Source organism: Adiantum capillus-veneris, chromosome 5, assembly GCF_014529385.1.
Source record: "Adiantum capillus-veneris isolate H3 chromosome 5, ASM1452938v2, whole genome shotgun sequence".
NCBI classification, from domain to species: domain Eukaryota; kingdom Viridiplantae; phylum Streptophyta; class Polypodiopsida; order Polypodiales; family Pteridaceae; genus Adiantum; species Adiantum capillus-veneris.
The window spans coordinates 122,056,858-122,080,283 of NC_140935.1; the positions used below are offsets into that span (position 1 = coordinate 122,056,858).

Consider the following 23,426-nt stretch of genomic DNA (forward strand, 5'->3'; position numbering starts at 1 on the left):
CGGTGAAAAGTCGCCCAAATGCTACCAAAACTCATGGGTAGGAGCATATCGACGTGCTCTACAAGGCTATATAGCCCACATGGCCATAAGGCGACCCGAAGTGGAACTAAGCTTCAGAAACGGAATCAGACACACAAAGCGTCAACTAGCTCTCACGGCCAAACCGGATATCCGTTTGCCACCAAACTTCACGAGCGGCTTTCCTAGACCATCAACAACCAAGTCCTATGGTGGTAGACCACCACAAATCATCGACGGCATGCAAACACAACCATGGGCGCTTCCAGAGCGACAAATTGTCAAACGGAGCTCTGGTGAATCCAAAGCCAACAAAAACCATATGGCAAGGATCCCCAAGGAACTATGAAGCTATGGAGACTAACATCAAGAAATTTCATCGCCGAAAAGCACTCCAAGCGTATGAAAACGACTCAGAGGCTCTGAAAGCCAAAAAGGGAGATTCTATCTATCTTTTTGACTTTTTTATTGAAATAGGGCTTAAAGGGGACTCAGGGGGGCTCAGGGCATGTACCAGTAGCATTTCTCATATAAATTTCATCAGGAGACATCTTACGCGTAGGATGTCTCAAGGCCATATTTGGGAACCAAACTCAACATCTCACCTCATACACAGCTTCTACACAGCTTATACATGCTAGCCATTAAGTTTCATCACATTTGGACAAGAGTTGACCTCATATGCATCAAAAAACGGAAAGTTAGAGCATAGAGGAAAAAATGGGTCATAGACCTACCAAAACTAGTCCAAATCACATGAAACTTGCACAAATGTACTCATTAGCACATTTCCAAACTAACTGTGGGGCTAGATATGAATATTACTAAAATAGACATCCTACGCGTAGGATGTCTAAATGACCTATTTGATCTCCAGCTGGTATTTTTGAGTTCCAAATGTCATTATAACACCTTCACAAGCTCATGTATCAAATTTCAAGCCATTCCCATCACATTTGGCCCCCAAAACCTCCAAGATGCACTTTTTGAGCCTGAAAACACCACACATGCTCTTAACAACACCAATTCTTATCCAAATCAAAATCTAAGAGCAGGTTCATGTTCTACATGCTAAGGGCTACCCACAGAACCAACTTCAAGTCATTCTGAGAATATAGTAGGATGTCTCAAGTGTCATATTAACCTTCTGTGCAGAAAATGACTTCAAGGGAGCCATTTACATGGTATAAGAAGCCTGTATATCAAATTTCAACCCAATTGAATATCATTTGCCACCTGTTTAGGATATCCTACCCAATTTGTGAGCCAAAAGCCTAAATCTGCCCAAAATTGCACTTTTTGATGCCCAAACCCAATTCCAATTACATAGCCATGTTGCACAGCTCAGGGGCCAAAAGCCTGCCAAGTTTCAACAAAAACAGAGAAGGTAGACATCCTACGCGTAGGATGTCTACATAATTATTTTTCAGCCAGAAATCGACTATGGGCACATGCAGGGTTTCCATAGTTCCTTTTGAGTTCTTATTTCAATTTTCAAGTCATTTGGGTAGTCAGAACTCAATTTATCAGTCAGCTAATATGTAAAAAAACGCTAACTTTGGACTACTGAGTGCAACAGGATCCATGGCAGCCACAAAATCACCTGCAAAGAAGAAGAGGATGACTATAAAGGACTACTTAGAAGAAGTGGAGCCTTTTGTGATCCCAGAGGGAACCCTGAAGCCCACAAGCACTTGGATTCAAGATGACCTACTAGAGACCAATGATCTGAGAATCTACCAAGGAGTCTTTAAAGATCCGGAGGGAAATGCAGTGGATCTACCCATGATACCTCCAGATCTCAATGAATTTGTCAGGAGCAAGATGGGAGATTACTTGGAGAAACTGGATCTCCACAATTACTTTGAAGCCTTGCCAATAGGGATTGATATTAAAAGAGTGTGGGATTTTGTCACCACAATCAAAGAGGACGGTATAGCCCGAGTTACAGATCTACAAGGCAAGCCTGATACAATGATTGTCATCACAGAGAAGGTGGTGGAAGCAGCACTTGACATCTCTAACAAAGGAGACAGTGTTACAAAGAGGGGAGATGACATTAAGGTCTACTCGAAAAAGTTGGCTTGAGTTGTTTGTATAATTTGTAAGAGATCAGATTTGCTTGAGCTCCAAAATCAAGCAATGCCGTCGATCCAACTTGATTGCTACCCACTTTGACTGCAATTATGGTTCCACTGTGTCTTCACCATAATGCTTTAGTCAAATAGCATTTATTCGCAATGGTGATCCACTTTGTTGTTGTTGTCATAGAAGTCTTCTTTTTGCAATGCGTTCTTTTGCTTCTGCTTGGGCTCCTTCTCGTACCCTCTGTTTACCGGATTGGGCAACTGGAGCTGAGGGGACAAAACTGGAATGAATGCATCAGGCTGAAGTGCTCACTTTGTGGAGCATAACCATCTTTTTAGATCGGAGATCCGGTTTACAGTTGCCAAGTTATTGGCCGTTAAAGTATCACTGGGGGCCAGGTTCGAACCGCCCTAGTCGCCCTCTTCAATCACATTTATCTGGCTTAATGCAGTGCGGTGCTGATGTGTATGCCAAATGTGGGCCGATGTAGGTGTAGTAAGTGCTTGAGGAGTATCATGTCTGAAATGACGTCTTTTGGAATGCAATGATTGCGGGTTACACCTAAGAGAAGCAAGGCCAGGAAGCTGGCTATTTTCAACAAATGCAAAGAAGGATAACTTTCCAAAGCAATCACTTAAACTTGCATCTAGCATGCTTGTGGCAAGGTCCGCGATACTAAAATGGGCACAAGACTCTCGATGACAATGTCGGTCGAGGGCGGCTATAGAAAGATTTTGTTAATGGCAATGCTTTACTCGATATGTATGCCGAACGGGGAGGTGCCAAAATTGCTGAGTGCTTTGAATTGCCTTGGCCGATATGTATGCCAAATGTTGCCCTTTCAAGGGCCATAATAAGCCCATGACCTTAGATAATATGGTTGCCCGCCCAAAGGCCAAGGGTTGGCCGCTCACCTACTAAAAACGGTTTTTTTTTAAACCTAAGGAAAGTGTGGAGAGGGGAAAAAAACAAAAGCATAGTGCACAGCAAAAGCCGCAGGTAGCGAGGAGGAAAGGAAAGCTTGCAGCACGTGCTACGCTACTCAAATGGAACCGCCACAGAAGCACAAACTGCTGGGGATGACCTCGCGTGCAGTTTCGATATCAGCTCGCGCCGGATTTGGTGTTGCTTGAAATTCCGCTCCCACGTCACCAAGCAGCTGTGCCCATTAGCGATATCGCTAATGGGTTAGCCGAGAATAGGGGGGTTTTTCAGCATGCATCCATATAAAGGAAGGGAGGATTCGTGTGATGGGGGATGATCATTCTTGGGAAAGCTTTGGGAGGACAAGCTCCGAAGCTCCTATCATCATCAGGTTAACCTCACAAGTAAGCTCTCTCTATCTCTCTCCGGGAGAGGGAACCTAAGATCTTATTATCAAATAAGCTCAATATTCTTAAGGGAATCCTCCTCATAATCTCCTGGACATAATCTCATAAGCAATCTCCTCATGCCTTCAAGCTCTCAAGCTTCTTAAGCTTCGGATAATTAAGATCTTAAGCTCTCCTCCTCATCTGAGGGAGCGCTCTCTCTATCTCTATCCGGGAGAAGAAGAAGAAGCATCTTAAGCTTTCATTAACCTAATTGAAACCTCTTAAGCCATCTTTAATCCACTCTTAACCTCGTTTACCATCCAACCCTATTCGAATCCTCAAGCTTAAGCTCATAATCTTCCAATAACCTACTCTCTAAGCGCTCTTAAGCCTATTAACTCAAAGCCATAAGCCAAGATCTGATATCAAGTGTGAGGTCCCCACCCCGCCGTTTCCAATGGCGGATCTGATGGTGAACCCGAAGGCCACTAGATCTATTGCGGAAGCAAACAAAATGGTTCAGGGTTCGACTAGCGGACGATCTCTCATCACAAAGTGAGTCGAGTTCGAGCCTACTACCAGGGAGATCTAGCTCCACCTCGCAGGGGAAGCGTACTTGAACTATCTAGCGATCCTAAGACCCACCTTCCAAGAGGAGAGAAGCCTAGAGTGCCTTTTTCCCCATGTTTCAGAGGCACGTACTCTCGAGAATTCCCCGCTCTAGGGGCAATGAGCGTTACTAATATCGAGTAAGCACTATGGGGACAGAGAGTTCCCGACTAATCGGGACCACCCATCTCGTAGGCATTGGCAACCTATGCCAAGCCCCCACTTTCCACCCCCACACTCACACTTCCTCGTGTGACCTAATTACTACCACAAAGGTTATTCAACATAGATATTCCTTGTTTAATTCCGAATCACATGGTTCGTTAAGACAGCCCTTCAACCAGTATTGCAAACAACACCAAGACAGAATTCTAGTAAAAATTCTAATCAAACTTATTCATAAAATTTCCAATGTTCTGGAGGTACAACATCCCCCCTCCAGCAAGAGTTCACTCCTCCCGTTGTCGCCTAGCTGCCCATACAACTAGGTATGTCCACTGCATAGAAAGCACGTCATGGACACTCCCACCGCATAGAAAGCAAGACGTGGGTTCCCACCGCATAGAAAGCAAGTCGTGGGTATCCACCGCATAGAAAGCAAGTCGTGGATTCAAGAGCCCTAACGAGGAACTCTACCCCCTGTGATCAGTAGGGGGGTCAGAACTGATTCAACATTGGAAATAAAATGAACATGCCGAGCTAAATTTTCCCTAGAAGACATTCTTTCCTACTCCAAACAGTATACCCATCAATCATTTCTTTCCTACTTCTAACACTTAATGTACAATGAATTTAATGCCGAGGTTTCCGTCGGATTTCTCCAACATGTTCGCGAATATATTCATTTCTAACTATCGTATGCAATGTTAATTTAAACAACTTGAATAAAAATATGATCTACCTCTTCCACTTCTTCATCGATGGCCCATGAGATGGCCGGTATTTGTTCCTCCATCAGAGATTTCCCCTTTCCGTTGACATTACTCGTTCCTGCCTCACGATCGTGGGCACCACCGAAGTGCGTCCTCTTAACCGGGGCCATTTCTCACTACTTTAAATGATTAGCTTGGAGAAAGAGCTAAGGTTCGCAAGCATCATAACAGTCCAATGGATAGATTAGTGACATCAATTAATTTCTCTATATGAGAGGTCTAGATTTCTTTCATAAAGCAATCATTAAGGATGGCACATAATCCTATGGGAACCTGCTCTAAAGATAATTCCTCGGCTTACGTGATTAAGAATAGTAGGATTTCACTAATGGAATTACCAGAGAGATGAATTAAGTATGATTAATCTCCTTCCTAGCAACTAGATGATGCAGATTTATCTTATGCATATGTGTGAGGAAAGTCAACTCGTAGAGACTTAATGATAGATTAATTTTTCCTTAATTACACCTTAATGCATAAAGAAAATGAATTTAATTTAGTTACAATATTAATTGGTGATAGAAAAAGTGATTCTCTTAAATCTACACAATTACCGGCTTGTCGATTAATACTATGCTACCTAGAGAGAGAAAATTCTAATAATCATGCACTAATCATTAATTGAGAGTGAAGAATGGCTTGATAATTCAGCTATGGAATGATGATTACATAATAGATTATGAATAAGGAGAATTTAAAGAGTAGTCATAGAGAATTTCGACCAGGGATAAGCATAATGGACGAGGAATTTAGATGGTAATGAAAAGAATTTACAGATGGCATTAATTAAACCGTGGTTACCGTGATTAAGCGCTGATAATCTTCTCGATTCTCTGATCTAATCGAGCTTCTTGAGGCGAGAATTCGGCAGCACCTCCCTCCTTGCTTCTCCTTCAAAAAGTGTGTGAACCGGCAGCACCTTCCCAGTGTGTGTAGGTGTGTGTGTATGCACTGTGTGTGTGTGTGTGTGTGTGTGTGTGTGTGTGTGTGTGTGTGTGTGTGTGTGTGTGTGTGTGTGTGTGTGTGTGTGTGTGTGTGTGTGTGTGTGTGCATAAGTGTGTGTGTGTGTGTGTGTGTGCAGGTCTTTAAATAGGCTCCTACAGGCTGAAAATCGATCTGTGTTGCTAATTGCATCTGGGAGCTTCTCCAGTTAAGCATGGCAAGTCTAGTTCCCTGCCCACCAAGTGTTAGGTTGGCTTGGTTAACTGGTTCCGAGACTGATTTGCTGGCTTGGCAGCTTTCCCAAGACTCCCACAAAGCAAGAGGGCGCCCCCTAGCTGCTAAAGCTGGTCTGGAGTGGGCTGGAACCTATTCCCACACAGCCTCGGGCCCCCGGTACCTCCCCGGACAATTTTTAGGAAAATTGGTTCTAGGCTAAAACGGGTCATACGGATCGGATTTTGATGTCGAAAGTTGATATACAAAGCTCTAACTAAGACATACTAGCTCGAGTACCTGCCATATTTAGCAGCCCTCGGTGCAGTTTTTCGAGACGATCAAAACCGGACGGGTCGGGTGACCAAAAACTTACTATTTTTGGAATTTTTTTACAAAAATTATTTTTATTCACATTTCGAAGCTTTAAAACATTCTAAACATCATGGCATTGACAGAATTTGAAAAACTGCTAAAAATAGTAACTTTTTCCATTATGTTCATTTCATGGTACAATGGTGCTCATTTGATCGGGGTCAGAGACCTTACAACCTCCCCAACGTGAAAAATTTGAGATGTCCTCATCTCAAGAATGTGCTTGGGTAATCCTTTATGAGCGTTGGTTCGTCCTCCCAAGTTGCATCTTCTTCAGGGTAATCCTTCCACTTTACCAGATGCTCCGTGATAGTTCTGTTGCGTAACTTCCTTTCCCTTGTTTCCAGTACGTAGTCAGGTTGGAGCTCGAGAACTCCTTGTGCTGGCATGACTATCTGATCTGAGTCCAAAGAAATTTCAGGGTTAGGAATATAGGGTTTGAGTAAGCTGACGTGGAATACATCATGAACCTTCAAGTTTGCAGGTAACTTTAGCTTGTAGGCTTGGTCACTCACAACCTTAACAATCTCGAATGGTCCACAATACCTTGGGCTTAGCTTCTTATATCTGCCTAGAGATAAGTTGCTTTTCTTTGGTCGGACTCACAGCAAAACCTTATCTCCTTCTTTGAAAGTTCTTTCTGAACGGTTCTTATCTGCATAGTGCTTCTGTCTATCCTGAGCGGCCTAAATTTCCTGGCGAATAGCTCTAGTCTGTGCTTCCACATCTTCTAACATCTTTCTAGAAGCTTCTACCCTGATGGTTGGATCTGAGAAGTTCAGTGGTGCTAAGCATTCCTGTCCATAAAGGGCTTTTAAAGGTGACATTCCAATGCTTCTGTGTTCGGAAGAATTATAAGCATACTCCACCAAAGGTAGATATTGTAACCACTTCTTTGGCTCTTGTGAACAATAGGCTCTGAGAATGTCCTCAATGACTTGATTAACTCTCTCAGTTTTCCCATCTGTCTACGGATGATACGCTGTACTGAAGGCTAATTGTGACCCAATAGATTGGAAAAGAGAAGTCCAAAATTTTGATGTAAACTTGGCATCTCTATCACTGACGATACGCTTGGGTAGACCATGTAACCTAAAAATCTCCTTGATGAATACCCGACTAATATCTGAAGCAGTAAAAGTTGTCTTTATGGGTATTAGATGAGCCACCTTCGTAAGCATATCAACAACCACGAAAACAGAGTCGTAACCTCCTGTAGAAGGTAATCTTGTAACAAAATCCATACTGATGCATTCCCATTTCATCTGGGGTATGTCAAGAGGTTGAAGTTGCCCTGGTAACTTGATTCTTTCGGCCTTTATCCGCTGACAAAAAAGACATTGCCTCACATAGCGAAGTATGTCCCCTTTCATTCCAGACCAAAAATAACTCCTCCTGACAGCATGAAGAGTCTTAGCATAGCCTGGATGTCCGGATGTAGGGCTATAATGTGCTTCATACAGAATAGTTTTCTGTAGAGCTGGGTCTCTGGGTACACAGAGTCTATGTCTGTAGTAAAGACATCCTCCCATAAGAGAGTAATCTTTAGCTTCAAGCATCTTATTCTGCTGGACTAGAGATACTATACGTTGGTACGTTGGATCTACCAAAGATGCTTCTTTGATTCTATCCCAGATAGGGTTATTTGGAATAGAGATAGTTCCGAGAAAGGATTTTCGGCTAACATCGTCGTTGTTGCATATTGAGAATAGGTTGAGTAGAAATCCATTTTAAGCTCTTGTGGTCTGTAACCAGTTGAAACTTGCGCCCAAGAAGATAATGTCTCCATAACCTCAACGCATGTATAACTGCTAAAGTTCCAAATCATGAGTAGGATAATTCTTCTCATGATCTCTCAGCTTTCACGAAGTATACGCCACTGATCTTCCTTCTTGAGTAAGAACTCCGCCTAGAGCAAATTTGCTAGCGTCAGTCGCTACTACAAATTCCTTGCTGGAATCTGGAAGCTTTAAAATAGGAGCCGAGACCAAGAACTCTTTTATCTTAGCAAAGCTAGACTCGTGCTTGGTCTTCCATTCAATCCTCATTCCTTTCTTCAAGAGTTCCGTCAAAGGTGCAGCAATACGTGCATAGTCCTTGACAAAAATCCTGTACCATCCTGTTATTCCAAGAAATCCTCTTACTTCGCTGACGGTGAATGGTTGAGGCCAATCAATGATGTCCTTGACCTTGTCAAGGTCCACTGAAATCCCTCCAGCCGATATGACAAATCCAAGATAGTTGACTTTTGGTGAGCAAAAAGTGCACTTGCTCTCTTTAGCGTAAAGCTGATGTTCTCGAAGGAGATCAAGTACCTTGCGGACATGATCTTTGTGATCTGCTTCGTTCTTAGAGTAGATCAGAATGTCATCAAAGAAAACCAAGACAAAATCATCCAGGTAAGGTCTGAAAATATCCTGCATAAGTCGATTGAAGCTTGCAGGAGCATTTGTTAAACCAAAAGACATTACTGTGAACTCGTAGTGCCCATACCTAGTATTGAAAGCTGTCTTTGGAATATCTGATTCCTTGATCCTGATTTGGTAATATCCTAATCTTAGATCTATCTTTGTAAATATTTTGGCGCCGTGGAGTCTGTCCAAAAGTTCTTCAATCCTTGGAATTGGATACTTGTTCTTGACAGTTACCTGGTTCAGTCCACAATAGTCTATGCATAACCTTAAGGTCCCATCCTTCTTCTTCTGAAAAAGAACTGGAGCACCCCAAGGAGAAGTACTGGATCGAATGAATCCTTGCTCAATGAGTTGCCTAAGTTGTTCCTTGAGTTCAATGGCCTCTGGAAGTGACATTTTATAAGGTCTTTTTGAGATAGGTTCACACCCAAGGATAGTCTCAATCTCATGATCTACCTCTCTATGTGGTGGAAGATTCATAAGGTCTTCAGGGAATACATCATCATACTCCCTCAACCAGTTTGGTCGAAGTGAGGTATCTGATTGGTCCACCTTGTTGAGTTTAACCGCATAAATTTGCTGACCCTTCCTTAGTCCCTTCAAAAGTTTGTTGGCCTTAACTAGAGTAGCCCTAGGTCTCCCATTTTTCCCATGGATTAAGGCTTCATTACCCAAGTTATCTGTAAAGGTAAAATTTTCCTGTGCACAATGTATGTGGGCCCTATTTTGCTTTAGCCAGTCCATCCCTAGTATCCCATCAAAGAATCCTAAGGGTAAGGTTCGAAATTGGGCAGAAGTTGGGTGTCCCCCTAGATCAAAGTCAATTTTGCCTGCAAAGTGTTGAGATATTACCTCCTTGCCGTTTGCTAACTCAACAACTAGCTTTCTTGTTGGATACTTATCTAGCTTTAGCTTCCTCATGCATCTGGGTGAAAGAAATGAAAGAGTACTACCACAATCTATAAGGAAGTTAACTTGTTCACCTTTGAGAGATCCTGGCGTATGAATGACTGCATATTGTTCGCAACCATTGGGATTGTCAATTGCAGCATGTAGAGTTTCTCTCTCCAATGCTTCATCACCCACAGTTGGTTGTACCACTGCGGCATTCACTCTCGCGGTAGCTCCACGCCCTTGCCCTCTGTTCATCCTTCCTCGTCCTCCTCTTCCATTAGCTTGGCCACGCCCACGGGTATTCAAGGGTATGGCATTGGCGTTGGTTGCCCGAATGTTCCTGGGACAATTGGATCTGTAATGTCCATGCTCGCCGCAACCATAGCATCGAACATCACGGAATTCCATGGTTGTGGTGGTAACCACAATAGGGCGCTGGTTATATGCTTGGTTGGCTGGTCTGTTATCCCAAGCAGTGGTCCTTGCCCTCTTTGCCCAATGATTCCTTCTGTTCTGATTCGCCTTTTGTACTTCGAGAGCTAGAGGTTTGGCTCTCAACAAGGCATCCTGAAGCGTCGTTGGCATGAGAGCTTCCAACCGAGTATTCAGGGGATCGATTAGTCCTTGGCAAAACCTTGCCACCTGTTGTTCCAAGGTCATCTTAGGAGCATATCTCCGAAGAGTCACAAACTTTGCATAGTATTCTTCGACAGATGAATTCAGCTGTCGAAGTGAAAAGAATTCATTCATCTTCAAGGTTCTATAGGCAGGCGGTAAATAACGCCCCATTATTGCAGCTTTGATGTCTTCCTAGGACTAGGAAGATCCCTTAATATCCATATCTCTGCAGTCAAGCGGAACATCGCAAGCATGGTCTGATTTATGGGTTGGGTCCCCGCAGCTTCAAAGTAATCGTCCATGGCTTCCATCCATACTTCCGCATCTCTCTCCACATTTGCCCCCTCGCCCTTAAAGATTGGAGGTTGGGCTTGCTTAAGGAGAAGCTTCTTCTCTTGCACTTCCGAGTACAGAGCAACAGGCAGTACCTACATGGATTATACAAATTCTTGATACATTACTTGGATTTCAAAATAGACACGAGACTTTGAATAAATTTCAAGATTCTACTTTGTCAAGAGACAGAGATTCAGAGAAAAAAAGCACTTTATTGATGAAAATTTATTACAATTGAAACCCCTCAAGGTTTAAGATAACTGATGATCACCTTATTACATGGCTTTATAGATTGTGTATAAAATACGCCTAGGAGATGGTATTGACATGATGTACTACTTCATTCATGTAGTAGTTTCTATACTCATTCTTGAGTGGATAATAAACTAAGATATCGGGCCGGAGCTCCACTTTCAGTAATCCAAAGGTTTTGACTCGGTTCGCTGGGATCACATTGGTGACCTTCTCCAAGAGATAGTCGTTGATGGTTTGATTGGAATTGTCTGAAACAGTCTGGTCCAATCGTGTAGGCACCAAATAGAATATCTCTATTACTCTCAACTCTTCTCCCCAACGTATCTTCTTCAAGTCGGTAGCCAGGCATCCTAGCTTTCGAGCGTTGATGTAGTAAACCCCTCCTGGAAATGTCCAATCAAGTTCCCATCCTCTATCAATGCGAGTGGAGTGTGGCGTATAAGCCTTCAATAGTATCTCCATGACATCTCGCCTGAACTGGTAAACTGGGGATCTTCGAGCTTGCTCATAAATAAGCTCAAACACTTGGAACTTCCGATACTCTAGCACGGGGTCTTCCTGCAACACCAATGCAAGGAATTTGGATCAACTACCTACATACTTTCAGTTCCTTTTAAATGTTCAAACAATACGACTTCATTTCCCATACTAACCTAGGCTCTAATACCAGGTGTGAGGTCCCCAACCCGCCGTTTCCAATGGAGGATCTAATGGTGAACCCGGTGGCCACTAGATCTATTGCGGAAGCAAACAAAATGGTTCAAGGTTCGACTAGCGAACGATCCCTCATCACAAAGTGAGTCGAATTCAAGCCTACTAGCAGGGAGATCTAGCTCCACCTCGCAGGGGAAGCGTACTTGAACTATCTAGCGATCCTAAGACCCACCTTCCAAGAGGAGAGAAGCCTCGAGTGCCTTTTTCCCCATGTTTCAGAGGCACGTACTCTCGAGAATTCCCCGCTCTAGGGGCAATGAGCGTTACTAATATCGAGTAAGCACTATGAGGACAGAGAGTTCCCGACTAATCGGGACCACCCATCTCGTAGGCATTGGCAACCTATGCCAAGCCCCCACCTTCCACCCCCACACTCACACTTCCTCGTGTGACCTAATTACTACCACAAAGGTTGTTCAACATAGATATTCCTTGTTTAATTCCGAATCACATGGTTCGTTAAGACAGCCCTTCAACCAGTATTGCAAACAACACCAAGACAGAATTCTAGTAAAAATTCTAATCAAACTTATTCATAAAATTTCCAATGTTCTGGAGGTACAACATCCCCCCTCCAGCGAGAGTTCACTCCTCCCGTTGTCGCCTAGCTGTCCATACAACTAGGTATGTCCACTGCATAGAAAGCACGTCATGGACACTCCCACCGCATAGAAAGCAAGACGTGGGTTCCCACCGCATAGAAAGCAAGTCGTGGGTATCCACCGCATAGAAAGCAAGTCGTGGATTCAAGAGCCCTAACGAGGAACTCTACCCCCTGTGATCAGTACGGGGGTCAGGACTGATTCAACATTGGAAATAAAATGAACATGCCGAGATAAATTTTCCCTAGCAAACATTCTTTCCTACTCCAAACAGCATACCCATCAATCATTTCTTTCCTACTTCTAACACTTAATGTACAATGAATTTAATGCCGAGGTTTACGTCAGATTTCTCCAACATGTTCGGGAATATGTTCATTCCTAACTATCGTATGCAATGTTAATTTAAACAACTTGAATAAAAATATGATCTACCTCTTCCACTTCTTCATCGATGGCCCGTGAGATGGCCGGTATTTGTTCCTCCATCGGAGCTTTCCCCTTTCCGTTGACATTACTCGTTCCTGCCTCGCGATCGTGGGCACCACCAAAGCGCGTCCTCTTAACCAGGGCCATTTCTCACTACTTTAAATTATTAGCTTGGAGAAAGAGCTAAGGTTCGCAAGCATCATAACAGTCCAACGGATAGATTAGTGACATCAATTAATTTCTCTATATGAGAGGTCTAGATTTCTTTCATAAAGCAATCATTAAGGATGGCACATAATCCTATGGGAACCTGCTCTAAAGATAATTCCTCGGCTTACGTGATTAAGAATAGTAGGATTTCACTAATGGAATTACCAGAGAGATGAATTAAGTATGATTAATCTCCTTCCTAGCAACTAGATGATGCAGATTTATTTTATGCATATGTGTGAGGAAAGTCAACTCGTAGAGACTTAATGATAGATTAATTTTTCCTTAATTACACCTTAATGCATAAAGAAAATGAATTTAATTTAGTTACAATATTAATTGGTGATAGAAAAAGTGATTCTCTTAAATCTACACAATTACCGGCTTGTCGATTAATACTATGCTACCTAGAGAGAGAAAATTCTAATAATCATGCACTAATCATTAATTGAGAGTGAAAAATGGCTTGATAATTCAGCTATGGAATGATGATTACATAATAGATTATGAATAAGGAGAATTTAAAGAGTAGTCATAGAGAATTTCGACTAGGGATAAGCATAATGGACGAGGAATTTAGATGGTAATGAAAAGAATTTACAAATGGCATTAATTAAACCGTGGTTACCGTGATTAAGCGCTGATAATCTTCTCGATTCTCTGATCTAATCGAGCTTCTTGAGGCGAGAATTCGGCAGCACCCCTCCTTGCTTCTCCTTCAAAAAGTGTGTGAACCGGCAGCACCTTCCCAGTGTGTGTAGGTGTGTGTGTATGCACTGTGTGTGTGTGTGTGTGTGTGTGTGCATAAGTGTGTGTGTGTGTGTGTGTGTGTGTGCAGGTCTTTAAATAGGCTCCTACAGGCTGAAAATCGATCTGTGTTGCTAATTGCATCTGGGAGCTTCTCTAGTTAAGCATGGCAAGTCCAGTTCCCTGCCCACCAAGTGTCAGGTTGGCTTGGTTATTTGGTTCTGAGACTGATTTGCTGGCTTGGCAGCTTTCCCAAGACTCCCACAAAGCAAGAGGGCGCCCCCTAGCTGCTAAAGCTGGTCTGGAGTGGGCTGGAACCTATTCCCACACAGCCTCGGGCCCCCGGTACCTCCTCGGACAATTTTTAGGAAAATTGGTTCCAGGCTAAAACGGGTCATACGGATCGGATTTTGATGTCGAAATTTGCTATACAAAGCTCTAACTAAGACGTACTGGCTCGAGTACCTGCCATATTTAGCAGCCCTCGGGGTCCGAAAATGCATTTTTCTCAAATTCGGGGTACGTGTGCAATTTTTCGAGACGATCAAAACTGGACGGGTCGGGTGACCAAAAACTTACTATTTTTGGAATTTTTTTACAAAAATTATTTTTATTCACATTTCGAAGCTTTAAAACATTCTAAACATCATGGCACTGACAGAATTTGAAAAACTGCTAAAAATAGTAACTTTTTCCATTATGTTCATTTCATGGTACAATGGTGCTCATTTGATCGGGGTCAGAGACCTTACATCAAGCCTAATCTCAATTCATTAGCCGAGCCTAATCTCAAGTCATTAGCCAAGCCTAATCTCTCGAGCTAGTTTTTGGCAAGGCATGCAAGAGGAAGTTGGTGGTCGAAGCTTGAGAAAAATCTTGTCACGGATTAAAGCAAGTAAGGAATTGAAGCCTGCAGGATCACTGAACTAAGCCAATGCTTAATATCAATTCATTAGCCAAACCTAATCTCTCAGCCTAATCTTATACCATTAGCCAAGCCAAAACCCATTCAATTCTAGAAGACAAATCTGATGGCTATTGGAAGAGGAAGTTCCTAAGCCATAACAGGAAGAAGCAGAAGGCAGTATTAAGAAGGTTATTATCACATTTCTTGATTAGCACCGGGTTTAAGTAAGGATTCATCTTGTAAGGAGCATTAAGCCTCCATTAATGATTGATTAATGATGATTACGATTGATTAACTGGAATTAAGAGAACTGTTTGTTTTGAGCAATGTTGCCGTTAATTGTGCATGTTGCACCTCTTTTCCCGCACCTCTCACAGCCAAGGGCCCGGTGCCTTCCCGGCTCACCATTTGCACATTTATCCCCCGACATTCTTGGTGAACCCGATGTGAAACGAGCCGGGGTGGGAGGTCAGGATGGAGATTCCAGCAAAATTGAAGCAGTTTATAGCAGATTACAACTTCAATCAATTCGATAAAAATCTAGCAACAGCAGTTCTGCCAAAAATGTTGGGCTTAGTTCAGAGGTGTTTGCATGAAGTAAAAGTTATGAAGATGAAAGAGCAGATTGATGCTGCAGTGGAGATGGCACTTGATGTTGTACATGAACAGTATGGGATTTTTCAAGGTCATGATCCAGATGGACTCCTTGCATGCTATCAAGTGGAGATGAAGAGCCAAGGAATTCCAGAAGATCGAATGATTTCAACCTTTGAAGAAGTTGTAATCTCCGAGTTTAAAGATAAGGTACGAGAACTGGCCGAAACATATCCCACGCAGTGGGACTATTTTGCAGATGGTTTTGTTCTTGAAAGCTCAAGAATTATCGAGTTAACAGTGAAGGAGATTAGTGAACGAATCCAGATTGTTTTCTATAAAGAAGAAGGGGATCGTATGCAGTTCCTTAATTATGATCAATTTTGGGACCATATTTATGCAAGAAGTCAAGCCAAGGAAAATACAGCTTTGGAAGAAGCAGATTCAACGACAAAGGACCATATTTTGAGCAACCAAGCAAAGGTACATAATGAATTAACTGTTCAAACACAAATGAATTTACTGTTGAAACACAAATGTATGAATTTTTTCGAAGATTGCTTGCATGGAAGTTACTTCGAATAATGGTTCTAGTGAAGAGCTAGACTGTACAACAAATTTTTTTCAAGATACTGACCTTGGCATGGGATGCTCTCAACAAGTTTATCAAGAAGATGAGCCACTACAGGCTTCTAATGGTTCTATCGGCACCATAGCTGAGCAGGGCAGCAGAGTTATTACAGATGATTGCAGAAGCAAATCTATTATGCATGCAATAGATGATGAAGTGGACGAGACTGTGAACCTAACACAGGATGTACCTGACAATGCCAGTGAGCCTATGGTTATTTCTGGCAATATGTTTGCGGAATCTCTTATCACAGGTGCAAATCCTATAATTGAAGATTTTTTGACCCAATCTGAAGGAGAAGGTTATAGCGATATAGCTCAACCTTGTGATGCATGTACCCCATCAGAGAGGGTGCTTGATGAACCTTTTCAAAGTAATAATGGCTTGCTAAGTAGCATCCATGCAGATGAGGAAGTAGAGGGCAATATTGGAGATTGCCTACATCATGCTGATCGCGAATAGGATATTGACATGGATTCTACATCTATGCTTATATACGGGCTGCAAGAGGAGCCAACTCCTATAGCTTTGAGGAATGCAAAGACTTCCAAGGATGATATTCCCAAGGATGTTATGGATGAAGATTTTCAGGACAAAGCTATTATTCATTATCAACCTCAAGAGCCAGGTAAAAATCTCTCTGATGATACAGGTCCAGAAAGTCCTAAGATTTTTTGTAATGGCCGTGAACTAGAAGGGGTGATGATGCTAAATCATCCCTAATAATGCATAAAGTGCTCAGGATTTTTCATTTCTTTTGGCAATGTGCCAAATGTGGCTGGATTTGGATATTATTCCTAATTCTTATGTCAGTGATGCCCTGGCTACCAGTTAAAGGGAGTCAGAATTCTTTGATTCTTGTTGGTAACGACCTTAAGTTACCAAAAGTTGATGAGATGCGGCTACTGCACTATGCTTCAGGTGAAGCTCTAGTATATTGTGGAGGCCATCAATGTTATGTGATCTTAATAGTATTTGACCTAGGCGATTCGAAAGATCTTCAAAAGCAGGTACAGTATGGATGGGTGTTTTTGGGTCTACGTGGTGGTTTCTTTCTGCTAGATCCTGGCACAGCATATTTGGACCAGAAATTCTTGAAGTTGATTGATTTAGATTGTGTGTGCTTATGTGGATATTATGCTGCTTCGCTATTTATAAGCTGAAAGTGTATCATATGGGGCTCAAAGGACCAAAAGATGTCTTGGTAATGCCAAATAGTGAGTATGCTTGAAGTGGTCATAGTTGGGATTTGATTAATCAGAATCGAAGAACTTGAAAGGCTGTACGTGCGTGTCTTTACGGCTCGTCAATCGAAGCTACGGGAAATAAGTTATGACAGTTTTAAGTTGAGTTAGTAGCAAATCTGTACCGGATTGGGAAACTGTAGCTGAGGGGAAAAAACTGGAATGAATGCAACATGTTAAAGTGCTCACTTTGTGGAGCATAACGGTCTTTTCACATCGGAGATCGGGTTTGCGGTTGCCAAGTTAGTGGTCGTTAAAGTATCACTGGGGGCCAGGTTCGAACCGCCCTGGTCGCCCTATTCAATCACATTTATCTGGATTAAGGTAGTGCGGTGCTGATGTGTATGCCAAATGTGGGCCGATGCAAGTGTAGTAAGTGCTTGAGGAGTATCATGTCCGAAATGACATCTTTTGGAATGCAAAGATTGTGGGTTAAACCTAACAGAAGCAGGGCCAGTAAGCTGGCTATTTTCAACAAATGCAAAGAAGGATAACTTTCCAAAGGCAATCACTTAAACTTGCATTTAGCATGCTTGTGGCAAGTTCCGCGATACTAAAATGGGCACAAGACTCTCGATGACAATGTCGGTCGAGGGCGGCTGTGCAGAAAGATGTTGTTAATGGCAATGATTTACTCGATATGTTGCCAAACGGGGAGGTGCCAAAATTACTGAGTGCTTGGAATTGCCTTGGCCGATATGTATGCCAAATGTTTGCCCTTTCAAGGGCCATAATAAGCCCATGACCTTAGATAATATGGTCGCCCACCCAAAGGCCAAGGGTTGGGTGCTCACTTAGTAAAAAGGGTTTTTAAAACCTAAGGAAAATGTGAAGAGGGGAAAAAAACAAAAGCATGGCGCACAGCAGAAGCCGCATGCAGCGAGGAGGAAAGGGAAGCTTGCATTGCATGCTACGCTGCTCAAATGGAACCGCCACAGAAGTGCAAACTCCTGCGGATGAGCTCGCGCGCAGTTTCGATACCAGCTCGCACCGGATTTGGTGTTGCCTGAAATTCCACTGCCACATCACCAAGCGGTTGTGCCCATTAGCAATATCGCTAATGGGTTAGCTGAGAATAGGGGGGCTTTTTTGGCATGCATCCATATAAAGGAAGGGAGCATTCGTGTGATGGGGGATGATCATTCTTGGGAAAGCTTTTGGAGGAAAAGCTCCGAAGCTGTTATCATCATCAGCTTAAGCTCAAAAGTAAGCTCTCTCTATCTCTCTCCGGGAGAGGGAACCTAAGCTCTTATTAGCATAAGCTCGATATTCTTAAGGGAATCCTCCTCATAATCTCCTGGACATAATCTCATAAGCGGTCTCCTCACGCCTTCAATCTCTCAAGCTTCTTAAGCTCCGGATAATTAAGCTCTTCAGCTCTCCTCCTCATCTGAGGGAGCGCTCTCTCTATCTCTAGTTGGGAGAAGGAGAAGAAGCCTCTTGAGGTTTCATTAACCTAATTGAAACCTCTTAAGCCATCTTTAATCCGCTCTTAACCTCATTTACCATCCAAACCCTATTCGAATCCTCAAGCTTAAGCTCATAATCTTCCAATAACCTACTCTCTAAGCTCTCTTAAGCCGAATTAAGCCTATTAACTCGAAGCCATAAGCCAAGATCTGATATCAATCCTAATCTCAATTCATTAGCCAAGCCTAATCTCAAGCGAGGAACTTGGAGACCGAAGCTTGAGCAAAATCTTGTCACGGATTAAAGCAAGGAATTGAAGCCTGCTAGATCACTGAACTAAGCTGATGCCTAATCTCAATTCATTAGCCAAACCTAATCTCGCAACCTAATCTTATACCATTAGCCGAGCCTAAACCCATTCAATTCTAGAAGACAAATCTGATGGCTATTGGAAGAGGAAGTTCCTAAGCCATAATGGGAAGAAGCAGAAGGCAGTATTAAGCAGGTTATTATCACATTTCTTGATTAGCACCTGGTTTAAGCCAGGATTCATCTTGTAAGAAGCATTAAGCCTCCATTAATGATTGATTAATGATGATTACGGTTGATTAATTGGAATTAAGAGAACTGTTTGTTTTGAGAATTTTTGCCGTTGATTGTGCCTACTGCACCTCTTTTCCCGCACCTCTCACAGCTAGGGGCCCGGTGCCTTCCCGGCTCACCATTTGCACATTTATCCCCCGACAGCGTTGATGAAAATGTATCCCAAAATGTATTCTCCCAACCCTCTTACTACTCCTTCACAATGCCTCCACATGGCTTCACGGCCATGCTAGCTTCTCCATTGCCCTCCTCTCCTTCATTATTCAAGCCCCCCCCCCCACCCTATGATCCACCTCTATGCCATAAGCCTATGCATGTAGAGAGTGTCCCAAGCCCAAATCCCTCCTCCCATCAATCTACTAAAGGGTGCACAAAACCATCCAGGAAGGAAGCCTTGCACTTGGGTGGAGAGGATGTGCAAGAGATTTACGGCTTCATCAAAGAAGGTGAGGGTATCCAAGAAGAAGGGCATTGTGGAGCTCGAAGATGATGAAGACATCATCCAAAAATCCAAGGGTCAATGGAAGGACATCTGGGTTGACCAGCTTATCCATGTGAGGGGGGGTATGCACGAGGAGTTCAACAATCCTCAAAAGCAAGGGATCAATCTATGGGAAAAAGTGGTTGCACGATTGGCCTCCACATACCATGACTTTGATAAAGATAGAGAGGCATGCCGCAAAAAGTGGGGCTCTGTACTTGGCCAATATAGGCTAGATAAAGAACATAATGGTACATCTGGCAATGATAGAAAATACACATGTAAATGGTATGATGTGGTAGATGAGTACTATCATGATAGGGCCTTTGCGAACTGTGTTAGACATGCCTCCTCTACGACACACAAAAATACTAAGATAAGTGAGGTACCAAGCGAAGAAGACTTCAAAGCCTCCCGAATCAAAATTGAAGCCACAACCACCACCAATGGCAAGCGGTCTACTCCAAAGGTCGAGGAGTCTTTGGCACAAATGGTGGACACTTGAAAGATAACTCCAACCGGCAAGAGGCACTTGAAAACAAGCACTTGGACTTGCTGGATAGCTTTCGTGACACCATGGGCGTAGGGTTCTTAAAGCATGCAAGTAATGACAACAACTGACGAGATACTAGCTAGTGAAGCCTATGGTCTTTAGAGATTTAATCCTTTCGTGTCTCTATCTTCCTGTTTTTAATGCTTGTGATGACTTTGGATAACTTTATTTTCTTTGGAAGTAAGTGTATTGTGTACATGCAATGCTTTCTTTTCGTTGACTATGCTACATTGCTCGTGTAAACCTACAGGATAGGAGTCCGATGTCTAGAGAGATGGCACTTCATTGTGCTTGGCTATGCTCTTTAGCAATTGCTGAACTACTAAAGGATGGACCCAACCAAAATGATGTGGCCTTCTTGCAAACATGGTTGCATTTTATCCAATGTATGGGCCGATCAGTCAACCTCAACATTGGTAGAAGACGAGGTCACGAGCATAGGAAAGCTTGGGCTTATGCCCTACCCCAAAATTTTCTTGATGACTTTCTTTCAAAGTCCTACTCAAATATCATGTTCAAGAGACGCCTTTGAGTCAACAAGAATACCTTTCGTTACATTTGTGGAAAGGTGGATCCTTTCATGTCAAAGCGCGTCACCAACATGCGCAAAACCATCAACCTTCCTACACGTTGGAGAGGGGGAATGGGGGAACACACCCAGCACAAACAAACGGGCCTCTCTACAGCTCAGGGTATTCATAGCACCCCTATCCTCTCAGAAAACACCTTTAAAGAAACACTTAACACTAGCAGACCACCCCCTGCTCCATTGCCACTGCTCACACACTCTACAAACCCACCACACAAGGTACCTCCTACCACTGCCTGGCTCCACCCTTACACACGCACACAACCACTCAATCTCACTCTCTCACTCAAAGCACCATCGGTTCAGGGGGGCACACACTTCCACACAGCCGGCACCTAGGAGGGACATGAAAGCAGGAGAAAGAGAAAGGGGGAAGGGGAGACAAGAGCTTGGGAGGCAATTGTGGCTTGATTGAACTTCAAAGAACACATACACCGGCTTGCAATGCCATCACCATGGCCATTTTCAAGCAAAAGATACAAAGGGGCTAGCTTGCTAGAGAACTCCACTTTGCAGGCTTAAAGCGGCACCTCAAAAGGCCAAGAAAAAAGCCCCCAATTTGATTAATTTTTGACTTTTATAGGGGGTGGCTTTTATTTGGGAATTTACAATTTAATAGGTCCACCTGGCATCTTGAATTGGTATCTTTTGAGAAGAGGGCACCGCTTTGCTCTATTTCTCTCTTCTTCACTCTTTGCACTGAGGGGGGCATTAGCGACGTCGCTATTGCCCCCTAGGCTTTTTATTTTTATCTCTTCATTTTTACCCCTATTGGCCTCAACCTTACACTGCTCCATTTTTTACTTTGACTCTCCCTTTCCTCTATCCGACTTCTCTTTGTCTTCTTCCTTGGGGCCTTGCATTTGGCTTGGCCTCCTTCTCTCTCTCCCTTCAATTTCTCCTTCGCCCTCTTTGGCTCAAATAGTCCTTGGCTTGGTCCATTTGGCCGCCCATTGAATCCCTCCTCTCTCTCTCTCTCTCTCTCTCTCTCTCTCTCTCTCTCTCTCTCTCTCTCTCTCTCTCTCTCTCTCTCTCTCTCTCTCTCTCTCTCTCTCTCTGCTTCAGCTCCACTTGACCCTCCTCCTAATTGGCACCGCCTCAGCTGGCTATATTCTCTCTCTCTTCTCCCGTGGGGTCGCTCTCTAACTCGAGCCGAGGGGGCATTAGCAATGTCGCTAATGCCCTTCCCCCTCAGCCTTCCAAAATGAGGCCTTCCAAGGCCGCGGGCACCGCCCCCTATCATCAACGCCGCCAAGGACCGCGCGGGCGCGCCACTGTGCCGCCCCGCTCGTCTCCAAAACCACCGTATCCGGTCACCCACCGCCTGCTTCGTGATACCGCCGCCACAGCAACGCCCAGGGCCACCGACGCCATAACTCACAAAGGGAGCTCTCTCTCCCTCCCTCTTGCATGTCTCTAAAAGGGCCACGCCCCAACTTATATAGCCCGCCAATACCCGCTGCGCAACCGCATGTGGGAGCACTGCCCGCCACATGGCAGCCTCACGGCTCATAGCTCTCAAATCCTTTTGAAAACTTGAAAAAACCCCATTTCAACTTCAATAAAAAAGCCCCTTTTTTTGGTTTGCATTGGGTGCTTTGCTATGCATTGCCCAGTTGGTCTATGAACCGGCTTTGGAGCCTGGCCTAAACACACCATGTCCACCTTCAAATTCTCTGCCTCTTGCCCCATTTTGGGATCTTCAATGCCGTCATTCAAGGCAGCAAAAAAAAGCCAAACAGCATCTGCAAACCTCTCGTTGTTAAATGCTCTCGAATTCGTTTTGCCGTATCTTGCCGACTAAGCATCCGATTGACGTGCAGTCGATTCGTGCTAACTCCATATGGTACACCCTTTCATCGAGAATCTTGGAGAGGCTAAAAAGACGCCAAATGGCACATTTCCCAATACGGTACAATGGGCTCAGACCCGGCCCCTTGAAAATCTTCAACTGGCCATATCTTGCTATCTAGAGCTCCGATTCGCAATCCGAGAAGACAGGTATGCTCCATAACTTGAGCACTATACACATATACACTGACATCAGCCCGGGCCACCTGTCCCTAGCTGCCCTGCCCGTCAGGGATCTGCTACACACTCTTTCTTTAAACTCCAATATCTTGAGCACCGGGGCTCCGTTTGACGAGCCGTCTGGACCGGCTTCTAGAGCACGCTAAACTCTACATTCTAGAGTTTTGACTTGGCATTTCGGACCTCTTGACCTGCCATCCCAACTAGATCATTCCGCTGCACTTTTGGCCTAAAAAACCGCATCAGGCATACGTTCCCGTTATCCTTTGGCTGCCAAGGGCCTTGGTGCCTACCCTAGCCTTTTGCACTGCACTCGATTGCTGTCTTGGCCTGGCATAGATCACTTGTTAGCTTCGACCAACTTTAGCTGTACCAACCTGTGGTGATTGCTATGCTCAGATTACCTTTTGGCACACAGTTGGAGGTCTTAGGTGACTTGAATGGATGTGCTAAGAGCACAGCATGTGGCATAGTCCTTGATTTTGCAAGGCCATCATGAATTCAGGTCTCAGAGATATCTACATTCGTTGGCTTTCTTCATCTCCCTTTGAGAAGATGGCCAATGAATTTGAAGCCCTCCAAGGAATACCCTATGTTGTTGGTGTTATTGTTGGTTCACATATTCCAATCATTGCACCAAAGGAGAACCATGTGGATTACTTCAACCGAAAAGG

The 23,426-nt window shown here is 43.6% G+C and overlaps 1 pseudogene; it reads left to right on the forward strand.

Moving 5' to 3' along the window:
• Positions 1-16,656: 16,656 nt before the first annotated feature.
• Positions 16,657-20,200, forward strand: LOC147458013 (uncharacterized; annotated as a pseudogene).
• Positions 20,201-23,426: the final 3,226 nt, after the last annotated feature.